Consider the following 16,733-nt stretch of genomic DNA (forward strand, 5'->3'; position numbering starts at 1 on the left):
GGGTGTCTGTGCATGGTGTAGGTCATGACTGACTCTTGACATCATACCTGAGGAAGATGAAGAGCAGGTTTCCACCTGGCATGAAGAGGGATCCTGGGAGAGGTAAGAATTCATACTTCCCAAGTGCATCTTTGAGGTCAATATATGGCAGACTTCAACAAGCTTCAAGGAGGCTTTTTTTTTAATTGGGACTCATTACGGGTGCTGTGATGTGATGATACTTTTCAGATGCACGTGTAACTTTCATGTAACCTTGCTCTAATAAGATTCCTGTTAAGAATGTCATACTTGATATTTTCTGACATCACACCATCAACACTGCCAACTTCACTTCACTTGCCAGGAAAGGGGTCCCCATGTTCTGGAATGATTTCCTTCATCACTGAAATACTGGTGAACACTCTGTGCAGTGTAACAGTGGAGTTCTTTGGCAGGGGGAGGAGAAATGGGTATACTACATCAGGGACTGGGGTTCTTGAAGAGCCTGGACTACTCATTTTACTTTCCACATTGTTATCAGTCATCTTTTACATTAGCTAACATAATACAATTTTTGGAAGACTTGAATTTTTGAACTGCACAGATGTTCCTTTGGAACAGCGGTGTTTGTTTTTTAGAACTACAAATTTTTAGTATGGTTGCACATTTTTAAAAAAGCTTTGGATCACTTTATTTGGCAGACGACTTTCAAAACCAATATACTATTAGAGAGCCATACGGACTGCTTTGGGATAGCTTGGTATAATGGTGGTTCTTCGTATCCTTCATTTTGTTTTACAAAATGTCATTTCCAACAGAAATAAAATAAAAATCCTACTAAAAATGTACAGATTATTAGATGATCTTTAATTCATGTTCACCCCTCCACAAATGGAAAGATTCCCTAAGGACTTGTGCCTCACTTCTTCCCTGTACTCTTTTAGGTTGCTGTCCAAAACTGACCAAAAGTCCAAGGTACTTTTGGACTTGTATGATAACTGATGTGGATTCATAGTCATTGCTACTGTTAATAGTTTGCTGCTGTTTTGTTTTTAATTTTACTGTTGGTAATGCTGCTGATTTCTATATTCTATTTTGGATTTTAACATGAGTTACATGTCCTGTGTGTTGTTTCTTAAATGGAAAGGCAGGATAATTTTTTTTTTGGATAAATATAAAAAACCCAGACTACATTAATGTATTTTCCTAGCTTAGGAAAACCATGCTCAGGCCTGGCAGGACTATTCAAGTCAGGGCTAGCTCCATGTTTAAGGAGGACTTTGGCAAGGTGCCATCTGCATGAATGGCCCCCTTGGCAGGCTTACCTAGTTGGGGTGGGCAGCAGTTGTTCTCCAGTCAATGCCATTTGGCTCCCTGTGGTGATCTGGGGTTGCCATTGTAATTTCCCACAATGCTCCAGTGGGTGGTATTTCAAGGCATTGTGGAAAATTAAAATGGCAGTCCCACGCTGAGATAAAATTGCTTAAGGAGGGTCCAGGGCAGGTATCAGGGGTGGGCCCCACCAGGTGCAGGGCCCCAGCAGCTGTTCAAGGATGCTGGGTCCTGACACCAGGCCTGATTCTTTGAACTCAGTTGGGCTTATTTCTGAGTTGACATGCGTAGGATTTCACAGTTGAATCATCTGCATGTCTAAAATTTCTGGTGCAAAAGCTAATACATAAAGTTATTACATCACTTGTAAAAACTGAGATGCTTATGGTTATATGTGGTATTACAGAGACACAAATGGAGCAACACGTTCCAGATCCTTGCCTTTCAAGATTAGAATTAAACTGAATTTCAGGGTGTGTGGAGAACAAAATCATGATATTCTTAGTCCTGCATACCAGTTAACTGTCAGAACTCTTTCAAGAAACTTCTCTAGCAATTGCAATTGTATACCAGCATTAAATGACCCTAATGTCCAGGGGTGCAAACATTTTTGCAAAACCTAGGAGCCAGTGAGTGTTTCTAGGAGCCAGGTAAGAGGAGAAACCTGCTTCCTGCCCTCTGATACCACAGGTGTCATTTGCCAGACTGCCAGTGGCTATTGGGCACCTGGATCATGTTCTAACTTATCTCTGTATGTCTTTCCTATGAATACATTCAAAACATCTCTGGACAAGTTTACTGTCTCATTCCAAAAGAGTAAGTATCACCAACAAATCTGATGAGAGAGAGAGAGCATAGCAACCAAATACATAGCAGCTACAAAGCAAGTAAGGTTTCCATGGACACATTTTCCCCAGTGACAACCCACTTTAAAAAAGAAAATACACATTTGTTCAGTCAGGTAAAGAACATAACAATGATTGACAGATAAAGAAAGCAACATGCATCTACCTGTGTTGCCCCATAAAGCTTGGATCAATCAAACAGATGAATTTGAAGGGCCAGCTGAGCTGCTGATCGTATTGTCGCTGAGCTATATATTTAGCCATAAAGATCAAATGTGAACCTGATTCGAATTGTCACCACATCGCATCAATCAAAGCACTCACTGCGGCTCACAGATGCTGGTGTGGACAATGTATCTGGCATTTCAGGTGTGCCCATCCATCAGGTGTATGTAGGTGTCAAGTCACATATTATGTGCAACATACGATGAGCAAAGAGAAGAGCATGGGCCCAGTTCAGTCAAAGTTAAGCACTTTTAAGTCCTATTTATTTCAATGGGAGAAATTTAAAACCATGCTTAACTCTCCTGTGGAAATCAAAGGGTCTTAAAAGTGCTTGACTTTGGCCTAAGAATGCCTAGTGTGTTATGTGGAAATCTGGATCGTTAGTCTGAAACACATCAAATGATGCAGAACTCATTGATGAACAGGAATAGCCCTCTAAGATTATTGACAAGGGGATTTTACAAGAGTGAATTTTAAAGAGGTGTATTTTTAGTAATGCAAGAAAAAGAAATCTTATTAAAATAAAAGTACTTCTTCTTCTGGATAATGATGTTGGATTCACTGGAAATTTTTTGTCATGAAAGTAAAGCAATAACAACATGGGCCTATTTCAGAATCATTTGTAGTCTTAGATCAAGATAGGTAGAAAAAAGGCCAAGTTTTAATAGCCACATAAAGTTACTTTCTCTAAATTTCTAATTGGCAAGTAAAGTTACTCCAGCCCATGGAGCCTCACACAAACCTGGAGAAATAGGGCTAGGGATATGTGCAGATGGCCATTTTCAAGGAGGAAAGATGGGCATGCATTGCAAATCTGCAGTCTGTACGCTAGGGATGGCGGAGAATTCCGCCATGGACTCCAGTGAGGCCAGATTCTATAGAATCCGGCCCCCCGGAGTCTGTGGCGGAACGGACTACTCCCCTCCGCCACCCTGCAAAATTCTCCCTGGATGGACCTTACCTGCCGCTGGCTGGTCCGGTCCGTCCGCTGCCGTCTGCTGTCCCGGTCTGTGGCTGCAAATGATGTCCAGCATAGAGGACACCATTTGTGTCCCTGCTTTAGCTGTGATAGGCTACGTAAATATTTACGTAGCCTATCACGGCTAAAGCAGGGATGCAAATGGTGTCTGCTATGCCGGACGCCATTTGCGGCTGCAGACCAGCAGCGGACAGAAGTCCGGCTGCGGACAGGCCTGGCCGCGGAGAGGAGCCAGCCAGGGAGGATTCCGGGGGGAGAGAAGGATCGCCTCCCCCCCACTGCAGATGCCCCCAACTGGAACGGTGAGTGGGGTTCGTACACTCCTACTGCACGCACCAGAGTCTTTACCCAACATTGATCCCTTGCCTATCCTTCCTTGTCCACACTGCCACACCTTTGATTTCAAAAATAAGCTACATCTGTGTGTAGGTGAGAGCAGAACCGAAGGCAGGGGTAGGTCACCTGGTGCCCTCCAGATGTTTAGACCACAACTCCCATGATCCTTGGCCATGGTGTCTGGGGCTGCTGGGAGTTGTAGTCCAAAACATCTGGAGGGTGCCAGGTTGCCCACCCCTGACCTAAAGTAACACCCCCCTCCCATGTTTATGTCCAATTAATGAGGGTACTCACACTCACCCAAGAAAGCAGTGAGCCTAGACATGTTAGCTGGAAGGGGAAATCCCATCTGTTGCTAGCTGTTGGCTAAGGGGGAATGGAGCTCTGTCCTCATTCTTTGCTGCCTGCTCCCTTTTGTCTGCTCTCCAGAACGCTGCACATTTCTATAGGCCTTTCATCCTTACTTCCTGCGCAATTGCCTTGTCTCCCTGCCCTAGGGCATAGTTCCTTGTTTGAGTGGGAGGGGAAACAGCCTACCAAAATCTGGAGGTGGACTCCAGGCAGGTGAAGTGGCCTTGTTGTAGCAGGCAGGGAACCATTCCTCCTAGCAATGCTACCCCACTACCCCCATGATTCAACCTTACATTAAATCGGTACATGCAGAGATCTTTAGTCATTGGTTGGTCAGTTTGAATTTCCAGTCTCTCTCTGAGAGGTCCCACTCTCCAGAGAAATACCTTTGTGAAATCTTCATTTGTCTTTGACAGGTGGTAAAGAGTCAAGACAAAACTAAGCTGCACTGCAGTGTCCCAGGTAGACCTCATCCTTCCCCACCTGCAAGACGCATTGGTGAGTTAAGTAAGTATTATTTAGCTAATTCTATGTTTGGTTTTATTTTCAAAACAACAGACAGTCATTGACCAGGGCCCTGATCCTCAGAGGATTCTGACCCCTTGTCCTCTGAAGAAGAGGCTCCAGAGGTAATAGTTCAACGGGAGAAGACATCATGAGGTTTCCACGCCTGCGGGATCAAGTTCCCCAGAAGGACCTCAGGGGCCAGATCCCCTGCATCCAGCAGAGGTTGCATGGCCATCCTCAGACTCCGAGGACTCAGACCATGGGTACACTTGCCTGCCACAGCCACTTCCATGCTGTCGCAGCCTGAGCTTGCTAAAAGAGGCCAGGCACCTTTAAGGGCTTCATCACACGGAGATTTTACCCTGCAACTGAGATTGCTCCTTCACGGAAGCGTGCGGGCTCTTTACATGATGCCATGACCCTGCCATGACCTTCCTGCCCTAAATGCCCTTTGTTCCGTTTTTAAATAGATCGTAGATAATGAGCTATCCCCGTTGTGTTCTGCTTCAGTTTCCTCCGTGAAAAGAGGAAAAGCGGCAAGAAGAGGAGTGAGATCAATGAAAGATAATGGAAGACTCAGATACGGGGAGAAGGGGGGATGAAAAGGAAGCACATGTAAAGGGAGTCAGTGGAGATCCTGCGTTTAAAACAGAAGCAGAAAGCCCCATTTTAAATGCAGGATTTTAGGCTGGTGTAGAAATGCCCTAAGAGATAAAGCCTTAGTCTGTATGGAGATGGATCCAGCCAGCCTAAATCCAGCAACACTTCTATTTAAACCTCAGCCTTGCTCTGATCTTTGTTGGAGCAACATACAGACAATTCTGTATAGTTTCTAGTCCCAGCACCAGTTGGAGCATTTTTTTGGTGCTGATCGCTTTCTGTCTTGCTGCCTGAGAAACCTAACCTGACCCCTGCTCAAGATCTGATCCATAGCAGAACCCCTACATTACAGAGCATCATCAGAACCTATGGCCTGAAATGGTACGCTAACCATTTTTGAACTTCTCTGTAGTTGGGTATTGAATACACTCAATTGGAAAATGGAGTTGATTTAGTTCTTTTGCTTAGCCTGAGGTTGGCCTTATCCTGCTTGCTTAGACCACTTGGTACATTCTCCCACAGTTGAAGTTTAAAGGAAACTCTGCAAGAAGGGCCTGTCCTTCTCCATAAATACAAGCTGTAAGTCTGGATTTTCATGTGTATAGGCTAAGAGGAGTTATTAATCATGTGAGTGGTGGCAGTCTACCTCTGAAAGGAACAACAAAGGGTGTCTTGCAGCCTGTCCTACCTTGTAGGGTTGGAGGTGCAGACTCCTGTTTGTCACACCAGCGCTTGCAGAATTGGACAAGGGCCTTTTAAGGCAGCCTACCTAGGTCTTCAGATGGCCTCAGCTCTCTTCTGAGGCAACATCTTTCTAGATGCAGGGCCCACTAGGAGCTGTCTATGGCCCTGACTTCTGTTCTGCCTTGACTTGGCCAAATCCACCTGCCCAGAAGAGATTCTGTTTGACTACTTCTACTTCCCCTGTATGTCCCAGTGGAACGAGATATCAGTGAAGTTTAATGAGTGGAGGATTCTACCTGAAAGCAAGATTTGGATGAGGTTATTGTTGTCCCTTTGATTCCATGATCCCATGAACTGTACAATCATATGCTAAAAATACCGTCTCCCACATTTTTCTGAAAGGTCAATTCCTATACATACACACTCACCAAATGTGGATCATTTCAAAATATGTTTTAGTTCTTTGTATTTTTATGTATTTTAATTTTTGCACATTGCATTGAGTAATCATTGATTACTGCACTGCAGTGGTTCTGCTCCTACTTGGATGGCTGATTCCAGAAAGTGGTGCTGGGGAATTATTGTTCTGTGCCATGGCAATTGTGCCATGGGGTTCCACAGGGCTCTATTTTATCCCCCATGCTGTTTAACATCTACATGAAACCGCTGGGGGAGGTTATCCAGAGGTGTGGGCTGAGGTGCTATGCAGATGACACCCACCTCTACCCCTCTTTCTCAGCAAACCCAGGTGAGGCAGTGGCTGTTCTGAATCAGTGCCTGGGCACGCTAATGGACTGGATGAAGGCCAATAAACTGAAACTCAATCCAGACAAGATGGAGGTGCTGTTAGTGGGTGGCTTGTCTGCCCAGCTAGGTGATATTCAGCCTCTTCTGGAGGGGGATGCACTCTTCCCAAAGGATCAGGTTCGTAGTTGCGGGGTGCTCTTGGACCAAGAATTCCCACTTGAGGCACAGGTGGACTCAGTGGCATGGAACACCTTTTATCAGCTTAGGCTAAACCACCTATGCCCTTATCTGGACATAGATAGCCTAGCTACAGATAGCCATGCTCTGACAACCTCTCATCTGGATTACTGCAAGGCGTTATACATGGGGCTGCCTTTGAAAATGGTCCGGAAACTTCAGCTAGTCCAAAATAGGGCAGCAAGATTGTTAACAGGGAGTGGCCAACAAGCTCTTATGCCTGTACTTTTCCAGCTGCACTGGCTGCCAGTCCATTTCTGGGCCCAATTCAAAGTGCTGGTAGTAACATTCAAAGCCCTTAACGGCTTGGGGCCAGGTTATCTGAAGGATCGCCTCCTCCCATATGTGCTTGCCCGGACCTCAAGATCATCCTCAGCTGTCCTTCTCTGTGAGCCCCTGCCAAAGGAAGTGAGGTGGGTGGCTACAAGGAGGAGGGCCTTTTCTGCTATGTGCCCTGGGTGTGGAATGAGCTCCCTAGTGAGGTTTGCCTGGCACCTACATTGTATTCCCGCCGGCGCCCAGGCATTTTAGCATTTTAGCTTTCTAGTCTTTTAGCTTTGCTGTTTTAAATCTGTATTTTAAATCTCTGCATTGCTGCTAAGTTTTATTCTGGTTTTATTCTGGTTATATTGTTATATTGTGGTTTTAATGCTTTAATATTTTATATTGTTTTACTGTGTGCTTTTTGGTTTTAATTTTTAGAGAGCTTCGGCTATTGGGCGGTATAGAAATTAAATGAATGGATGGATGGATGGATGGATGGATGGATGAATGAATGAATGACTGAATAAAGCAATATCCTATGCTGCCTGCATGCCATCAGGACCCACCACTAGGGCAATGGGGAGCCAGTGGTTCTTAAAGCAACCGCAAACAAGCAGAAATACTTGTTTCCAGAATGGGGCAGGTCAGCAGAGCTTGCAAGAGGGAGCTCCGATGACCTATCCTGATCCAGAAATTAGCATTTCACAGAATCATAGAATAGTAGGGTTGGAAGGGGCCTACAAGGCCATCGAGTCCAACCCCCTGCTCAATGAAGGAATCCAAGTCAGAGCATCCCTGACAAATGGCTGTCCAGCCTCGTCTTGAAGGCCTCCAGTGTGGGAGAGCCCACCACCTCCCCAGAAAATTTCTGTTTCTGGGATTTGTTCATGGAGGGCTAACTCCCCGTTACACTAACAGTGGGCCTGGCTGATACAGTGGAATGAGCGGGAGTGCGGTGGCAGGACAGGATACTGCTCACTGAGTGGAGGGGTGATCCAAAAGTATTCTAAATAAATGAGTAAGTCAATAAATGCTATTGTTGGACATTCATTCATTCATTCCATTTCTATACTGCCCAATAGCTGAAGCTCTTTGAAATCCCTGGCAAAGGTACATGCCACAACTACCACCAGATTTAAAAAGAAAACAGAACACCTACTGAGAAAACAATACACTATTCCATGAAGTGTTTGACATTCACCTTGCTGCCTGATAAGTGTAGTGAGTCCTGTCACCCAGAATCATTGCTTAAGCCAGCAATTAATCTGAAAAAAAAAGCATCTTGCCAACAAGACAATGGCCACTGAATGTAACAGATCAAGGAAAAGCTGGAGCAGCATTTGGAAACTGTTCCTGCTTGTACAAGACAGCGCATATACCGTCATAAAAAAAAGAGCTTTCTGTTCTAGGCAACCCACTCAGATGTACCACATGTACCTATTTTTTCCCCCCCAGTCAGTGGGAGTATTAGGCTACTGAAATGACACTCTATAGACAAGCGCTGCCCGTCATCCTGAGCTGAAAAGAATACCCTTTTGGGGATTTATGAGAAAGTCTTGCTAAGACTTATGAAAAATAAAAAGAAATGAGTAAAATAACCATAAATAACATTACTAAAATCAGTGTGCCTTCCAGTTGTGGTGGGTTTAGCTTGGAATGTTATTTAGTGTCGCAGACCAACAACAACAAAAAACTATTTACTTAGCAGGAGAAACAGAGTGAAGCTTCTGACAGGCCAACTAGATGGATAGTTTTGGGGCACAATCTGATGCATGTTTAGACAGAAAAATGTCCTACAACTCCCAGCATTCCCATGGTGCCTGGGGAATGTTGGGAGTTGTAGGACTTTTCTGTCTAAGCATGCATTGAATTGTACCCTTTGCTGTTCCTGGCCAGAAGGTCAGAGCAAGCTGTTTTCCCTGCTTGTTAGAAAGCCTGGGTTCCTGTCAGGCAAGACACCCCTGTGGGATTTGGATTGGGGAAAAATGGCAGAAAGGAAAGGGTGAATCTCCCCTCAAAGTTATGGCTCCAGTCCAAATTGGGGTTCCTTCATCTATATTTGCCATTTTAATAAACCTAGAAGAAATTTACCCCATGGATCTCCCTCTGTCTTGTCTAATGGTTTGCTTAGTCCCCTTTTCTTATTATGCCAGCTACAACAAAGGAGCTATGGAGAATGCATTTGGGGGGAAAATAGCTGTAATGTCTGGGTTTGGACAAGCATCTCACACAGATTTTTTTTTTTAAGCCTGAAAGAATATGTGTGAAGTTCTTAAATTATTAGACACTAAATAAAAACCCAACTTTTGTATTTTGCAGAAAAAAAATAAGGAACAGAAGGAAAAATCAATTGGGGGGGGGGAATACAACCTAGACTATGGTACAGAAATGTCTGAGTAGTTTCAGGCATAAGTGAATTAGTACTAAAGCACTCTAGCAGGGGCAAAGTATTAAAGAAAAGCTATGATTCATGATGATCAAGTCCAGTAACTTCTATTCTAGCAAAGATAGCTCAACACAATGTAAGTAATCTGTTTAATAGCCACTTAAAAAAAATTCCTAATTTAACTGTTGGATACAATTATTCTTGCTGGTGCGCTTTCATGATTCCTTCACACTGTGGGTACAAGTAATTGCAGGTACAACTGAGATCATTTAGACATGCAGTATTGAGGCAGCCAGATAACTTCCACAGGCCACTGCAATAGCTGAGACGATTAGAGCCGAACAATTACTCCAGCAGGAATCTGTGCCCACCGTTTTCACAAAACTACAAAAAAGCCGCCCCAGAACTGTTGGTTTGTTTGGGTTGTTGTTGTTGCTCTGACGTTTAAGTCCAGACAGGATTTTGCATCTCCTCTGACAGATTGACAGTTTGACAGAGTGCAAAAAGTAGCCCCAGGAAATCTGGGCAGAACAAGCAGTCCATTAAAGGCACTCCCTGTCCTAGGTACTTGGGAAAATGTCTGCCACACAGAGGGATTTAATGGCTACCTGCCTGTAGCCACTTTGTCATTGTGAGAATTTTTCAGACAATGCACTTAAATGATGGTGACCAGTGTGCAGTTCATGAATGATGGGAGAGATGCAGGGGAGAAATGCGTAGGAGTTTATTATTTCTATTGTTCTTTTTTCTGCAGCACCTTTTCTGTTGCAAAGGAGAAAAAGGGGGCTCAAAACATTAGCCAAGAGGTCTGTCCCGTTTATCTTTTGTCCTGTAACTAAGGCTGTATCTAGGTAGTCACTTTTCAGAAAGTTGAAGGCAGTATTTGCAGGTCAGTAATCTCTCTTTCTCTCACACACACATTCTTCTTTCTGTCCTGCCATTCAGTGGAGTCTGGTGACTCCTATGTCAGTGGGGCAGTGAATCCAAAGTGCTGAACCTTATCCTCACATGGGTTCAACATCTTGGATAGCTCATTTAGAGTTCTGACTGAAACCCAGAGAGGATTGACCGCCCCACTGACATGGGCGCCACCAGCCTCCACCGCTGCCATTCGCCCTCTTCAGTCTTCGATCAAGGCTCTCTGCAGGCCTGCATTTTCCATTGCGAGTAGAGAGCCCTCCATGCATACAGCTGGGTACCCAGGGCTCCTTCAGATGCCATAAGGAACACACACAGTAAAGGAGAGGAGCCTGCCAACCGTGATGATGCTCTCACCCCGCCCCCGCCCCATTCAGATGCATCCATCAAGGGCTGTTCGAACATCTGAAAGGGGCTTGCTGTTTGGCCAGGCTGGATTTTCAGCTTACTGTAACATTTTAAAAACTGGGAAAAGCTACATTTAGAGATCAGCAGAGTGACAGGCTCTAGAGCAGCCTGCCCCAACGTTGTTGCCCTCCAGGTGTCTTGGACTACAACTCCCATAATCCCACGGCCAGCATAGCTGTAGTCCAACACACCTGGAGGGCAACAGGCTGGGGCAGGCTGCTTTAGTGTAATAGGTGCGTGAATATTTGGGTATAGCTGCTGTGGCTGTTCAGTGTGTTTCCTACTGGATTGTGTCTATAATGAGTAACAAACTGCTCCTCCCCATACCTTGACTATTTTTGAAAGAATCATTATTGTTTTAAGTCAGGACATGGTGGTGGTGGGCAGGTCCTCCAGACACTCTTGGACACTAACTCTCATTGTCCCTGGCCAGTATGGCCAATGGTCAGGGAGTGATGGGAGATGTAGCCTGACAACATTTGGAGGGCCACAAATATCCCAACCTTGACTTAAGCGCATAAAAAGATAAGACTATCTGTTATTTCATGTCTCCTTTTGTGCATCTACTTCATACATGTAGGGCTACTTCTTTTCCCATGCTCAAAAATGCCATACCATTGAAACCAACCTTCCTTCCTTCCTTCCTTCCTTCCTTCCTTCCTTCCTTCCTTCCTTCCTTCCTTCCCTCATCTACAGAGGTTCCCCTCTGAGTGCCCCAACCATCTGAATCAAGGCAGCTTGGAGGCTTTGTATATTGTATTTTCATGTTTTAACTTTTGTAAACTGCCTGGAGAGCTTCAGCTATGGGGCAGTATAGAAATGTAATAATAATAAAAAAAGATGCTTATGCCCCATTCAAGTCAATTTCTCCACTCCATTGACCTGTATGGAGGAAATGGCTGATCAACCCACACTGACTTGTGTGGGAGAAGTTAATTGCCCTCTCCGTGTAACATTTGCACATCAGCAAGCTAGCGCTGCTGGATTAACACAAAACCCATGGGAGCATAAAGGGGAAGATACTCCCTTTCCTTTCAATAAATGATTATGTGTATACAGCCTCAAGCACTGCAAAGAGTCTTCCCCCGTCCTTGGGTTTTTGGTGCATGTAAATACTTTTGTATAGCCAAAGTAAGTCAGATGCTAGCCCAAAGGACCAATCTGCCAGTCTCTATCTGTGCTGGAGTTCTTAGTGGTGTCTCATTGCCCTCTGTTTTATTTTTATTTGTTAAATTTCTTAATCACCCATCTGGCTACCCGGCCACTGTGGGAGATGTACAATAATACAAACAGGTTCAAAAAAATAAAATAACGCATTAAAATATCATTTTCTAAAATTTCCCTAACCCACCCAAAATGCCTGCCTGAACAACCAAGTTTTCAATATGTGGCAGAAGCTCATTAAAGGGGGGCATGTTCCCTAGGGAGGGAGTTCCACAGAGTGGGGGCCACCACAGAGAAGGCCCTCTCCCTCGTCCTCACCAGCCTAACTGTCCTGGCTGATGAGATAAAGAGAAGGCCGTCTGAGGCTGATCTTGTTGATCGGCCTGTCTGGTGTTGCTGGAGGCGCTCCTTAAGATAGGCTGGGCTGGAACCATATAGTGTTTTAAAGGTCAAAACCAACACCTTGAATTTGGCCCAGAAAATAACTGGTAGCCAGTGCAACTCCTTCAGCACTGGATGTAATCACGCTGGCAGCTGCCGTTAATCAGGTGAGCTGCTGTGTTCTGCACCAGCTGCAGCTTCCGAACCGTTTTCAAGGGTAACCCCACATAGAGCACATTACAGTAGTCTAGATGAGAGGAGCCCAGGGCATGTACTACTGATGGGAGCAGATGGTTGGGAAGGTAGGGGTGCAGCCTCTGTATCAGATGGAGTTGGTACAGCGCTGTCTGGCTCACAGCTGACACCTGAGCCTCCATGGACAGCTGGGAGTCTAAAATGATCCCCGGCTGCGGACCTTATCTTTCAAGGGTAGCCGTACCCCATTCAACACCAGGTCAACATCCCCCAGCCTCCTCTTGTCTCCCACCAAAAGTACCTCGGTCTTGTCAGGGTTCAGCTTCAACTTATTCCTCCCCATCCAGCCACTCACCATCTCCAGACATTTGGGCAGGGATTCTACAGCCAACCTTGGTGAAGATTTGAATGAGAGGTAGAGCTGCGTGTCATCCACATATTGATGACACCACACCGCAAACCTCCTGATGATGGCCCCCAGCAGCTTCACATAGATGTTAAATAGCATCGGGGAGAGGATGGAACGTGGCACCCCACAAGTGAGTGGCCACGAGTCCGACACCTCCTCTCCCAGTGCTACCCTCTGGTACCTGCCAGAGAGGAAGGACTGGAACCACCTCTGGCCTTTTCCAGGACTATGGATAACATGTACAGATGTTGGTCTGTTACCTTTGCCCTTGATATGGATATGAGAGTGGTTTTGAATGGGTGACACAGCTGTTACATGATTGTTTTCTTCAATTTGGCAGATTTGGCTGGGAGGCAGAGCTCTATTCTGTCCATATGCGTATGTGAGAAATTGTCATTGTGACATTATTAGATCACTGAAGAAGATCAGTTTATGGACAAAATGCATTTGGTGTCTGTTATATGAGTATTCCCATGTTTATTTACTTCAGAGACATGTTAAGTTCTTGCTTTGAATTTTTGAGGCTGCAAATGTTGTTACATATATCTGTAAAGCGTTGTTGAATTTATTTATTTGTTTATTTGTTTATTTATTTGATATTATATATCTCAACTTGTCTGTTGATTTGGAGGGCAGCACCAGCTTGCTGTGCTACATATATCCTGATAACATGTGGCAACACAGTTAATGAGCAAGGGCAAAAGTGGACCACAAAACTGAGATAGGTGTTACCAACCATTATCGGCTACCCTATCAGCTTATTGCTGAATCTCATCAGGCACGAAATTGGCTCTGATCTAGTCTGGGAATGATTTATTTTTCCATAGAAAAGTCTTCTTAGTGAAAACACCAAAAACACTAATTCACGGAAATGTGCTAGAACATGTGAGCCTATTATATCCAAGTGCTACTGCTGAATATCTCACTTGTGAATTGAGGATAAGAGTACTTTTTTGAATGTATCTTAGTACTTTTTTGAACGTATTCGTTTACATTCTTAACACAACACAATGCTTAACAATAATATTTTTTTATTATTCTGACATAATAATGTGTGCTGTCTTGGGGAAAGGGCTTGCAGAGATTGAAAGGGACTATATTTAAAAACAAAACAAAGCTAAGGATAAAAAATTATTCATTTTTCAATATTGTGCAATTTCAGCCACAGGGAGAAGTTTAAAAAGAAAGTTGAAATAAGGCCAGCCGTGGCTGTACTGGGGGAGATGAGAGGGGTGTATGGAGCCATTCCACCAGCCCTGCTGAAGACCTCCTGCATGAAGGCTCCTCCTCCCTCATTTGTCACCACCAGCAGCCATGCCAGCAGGATGTACTGGGGGAGATGAGAGGGGGAGGTGGGACATTCCACCAGCCCACTGAGAGACTTAATTTCCCCCCTCTTCCCATCCCATTCCTTTCTCCTTGTACGCCGTGTCTTTTTAGATTGTAAACCAGTGGGCAGGGACTGTCTTGTTTACTTGATTTTACGTAAACCAGCAGCTTTTTTTTTCCTGAGGAGCAAGATAAAAATACTTCAAATAAATAAATAACCCCTGTCCTCTGGGGAAGAGAAGTAGGAGCAGTTGCAAACATAATACAGTGAGTTTAGAAAGGATCCCCAAGCCCTCCTTTTTTGCCTTTGGTTTGGCACCCTTCCACCTGCCAAGGGCACATTGTGGATTAGCGTGGTTGCTGGTTAATAGGGCCACACAGATATTTTCTAATCTGCTGGCCATGGTTGGTGGGGGGATTTTTGCTTTCACCACGCTTGACCTGATAGTGAGTCTGGTTAAATGCAGCTGTCATAGTGGTATGGGTTGACAGGTGCAGTGTGGGTTCAAGGGGAAGAAAACCAGAAACAATTACTTGGTGAGCACCTTGAGGTGTTATTAAGGTGAAGAGAAACTTCCTCAGATCTGCCATGAAGCTAGAAGGGACAGGGACCTCCTCTTGGGCCTGCCCGACTCGCTCATCCCAAACTGAGGCCTGGGGCAGGGTTGCTGGTGATGTGGGCAAACCCTCCTTGGTCCATCAACGTGAGGACCTCTGACAGGAATGCTGGAAGTTGCACTCCAAAATATCAGGTTGGCGAGGCTGGATTCTATAAGTATTCTCTCTCAGCTTGAACATCAGGAAAGAGTTGTTTTCTCTTTTAAAACTGACCAGCTCCATTATTAGCCAACTCAGGAAATTTCAAGTGTGATTATGAATGTGAATCAGCACATTTTAAAATTTAGTTCGTTATTTCCTATGCATTGTTACAAGGTTTTGAGCATTGTCCACACTGCAGCATAAAATAAACAATTAACTTACCATGGTGCCAAGACACAGAATCCTCCAACACTTATCACAATGTACTGAGGATCTCATTGATCACTGGAGGTCTTTGTGAGTCCTTTATTGAATATCAAGGTATTACCTACCCTAAGTTCATCATATGTATCTTATGACAATCAAATAAAAATTCACTAGAACTGTAGGCAACATCTGGGTCTTCCAACCTGATCTCTCTCTTTCTCTCTCTTTACTAGAGATCAAAATATTTAGATAGAGTTTTCAAATTAGTCCATTGAACATTGATTGAACATTTAACGTTTTCGTTCACTCCATTACAATAATATAGGCTACTTAGAATTCAAAAAAGCATGCACGAGTTCACATTTAAAATATCTGCAAAAGGTTTGTTTTTTTGTTTTTAGGTATCTGTGAGAAGGGTGAGAACATTGAAAGGTATTTACTAATACGGACATCACATTTTACTGCCCTTTTCATATTTGCCTGAATGTTTTCATTTGATACAGCATGTTGATGTAAGGGCAATAGAAAGGTGAAGGTGTCCCTATCACAATGGCAAGATGATTATGAAAGATGTCTCAGAAGACGTGGCGGCAGAACATAGAGCTCGGTGTGCCAGTTCAGTAGTCATGTTTAGGTAGCACTAAACATGACAGATGGTTATTGATTACAAACACAAGGTGCATATTGGGGCCTGAATGGCTAGTAATCCAAAGTATGTAGACAATGTGACGCTCATCCTTGATAAAGAGCATGGACCGCACATTTTTATGGAGGAAATTGTGACAAGTAGTGTCTTCCCTGGCTTTTCTCAGGCTGAAGTTGCCATCAGATAGCAGAAGGTTAGGTAATTTGTTTAGCATTGAGGGTCAGCTTGAAAATATATAATGGCTGGAGAACTTGAGTGAAAATGTTCACTCAAACAAAATGAGTGAACATTTTGTTTACTTGTGATTTGCATTTGGTTTGTCATGGATATCAGCATCCAGTTTGCCAATGCTAGTTGTGCAATTTGCTGTGCAAGCTCCAAAGACAACTGAGACAGTTGAAACAAAGGGTCTTTCAACTTATACCTATTAAGGTATGAGAGAGGACTGGAAGGAGATGCTGCTTTACATGGGCTTCCTTCAGGTGTGTGTCTGTCCCGCCCTGCTGCTCTGCAGACAGTGACCTGATTTGCATGACAAGGATGGGCCATCGTGGGTTATTTAATCCACAATGAGCTGTGGTGTGTGCTGGGCCTGTGTAGCTGCTGTCTGAATATGCAGTCTCCAATTGGGGTGATCAAGGGTTACGCTATATTGTGCAAATCTGGTGAACATGGGTTATTTGAGGATTAAACAACACTCACATAACCCAAGTAGTGCACTCACACACACACATTTTTTGGGGGGTGGTACAGCACATGGGAAGGGGAGGATTAACTCTTTCCTCCTCAACTGAACCCCCCCCCCCTCCATTGCTCCTTCACTGCAACTAAGCTTGGGAAATGCC

This window comes from Heloderma suspectum, chromosome 3 (assembly GCF_057233095.1).
Source record: "Heloderma suspectum isolate Gila_16-S chromosome 3, 16-S_ref, whole genome shotgun sequence".
Lineage (NCBI taxonomy): Eukaryota > Metazoa > Chordata > Lepidosauria > Squamata > Helodermatidae > Heloderma > Heloderma suspectum.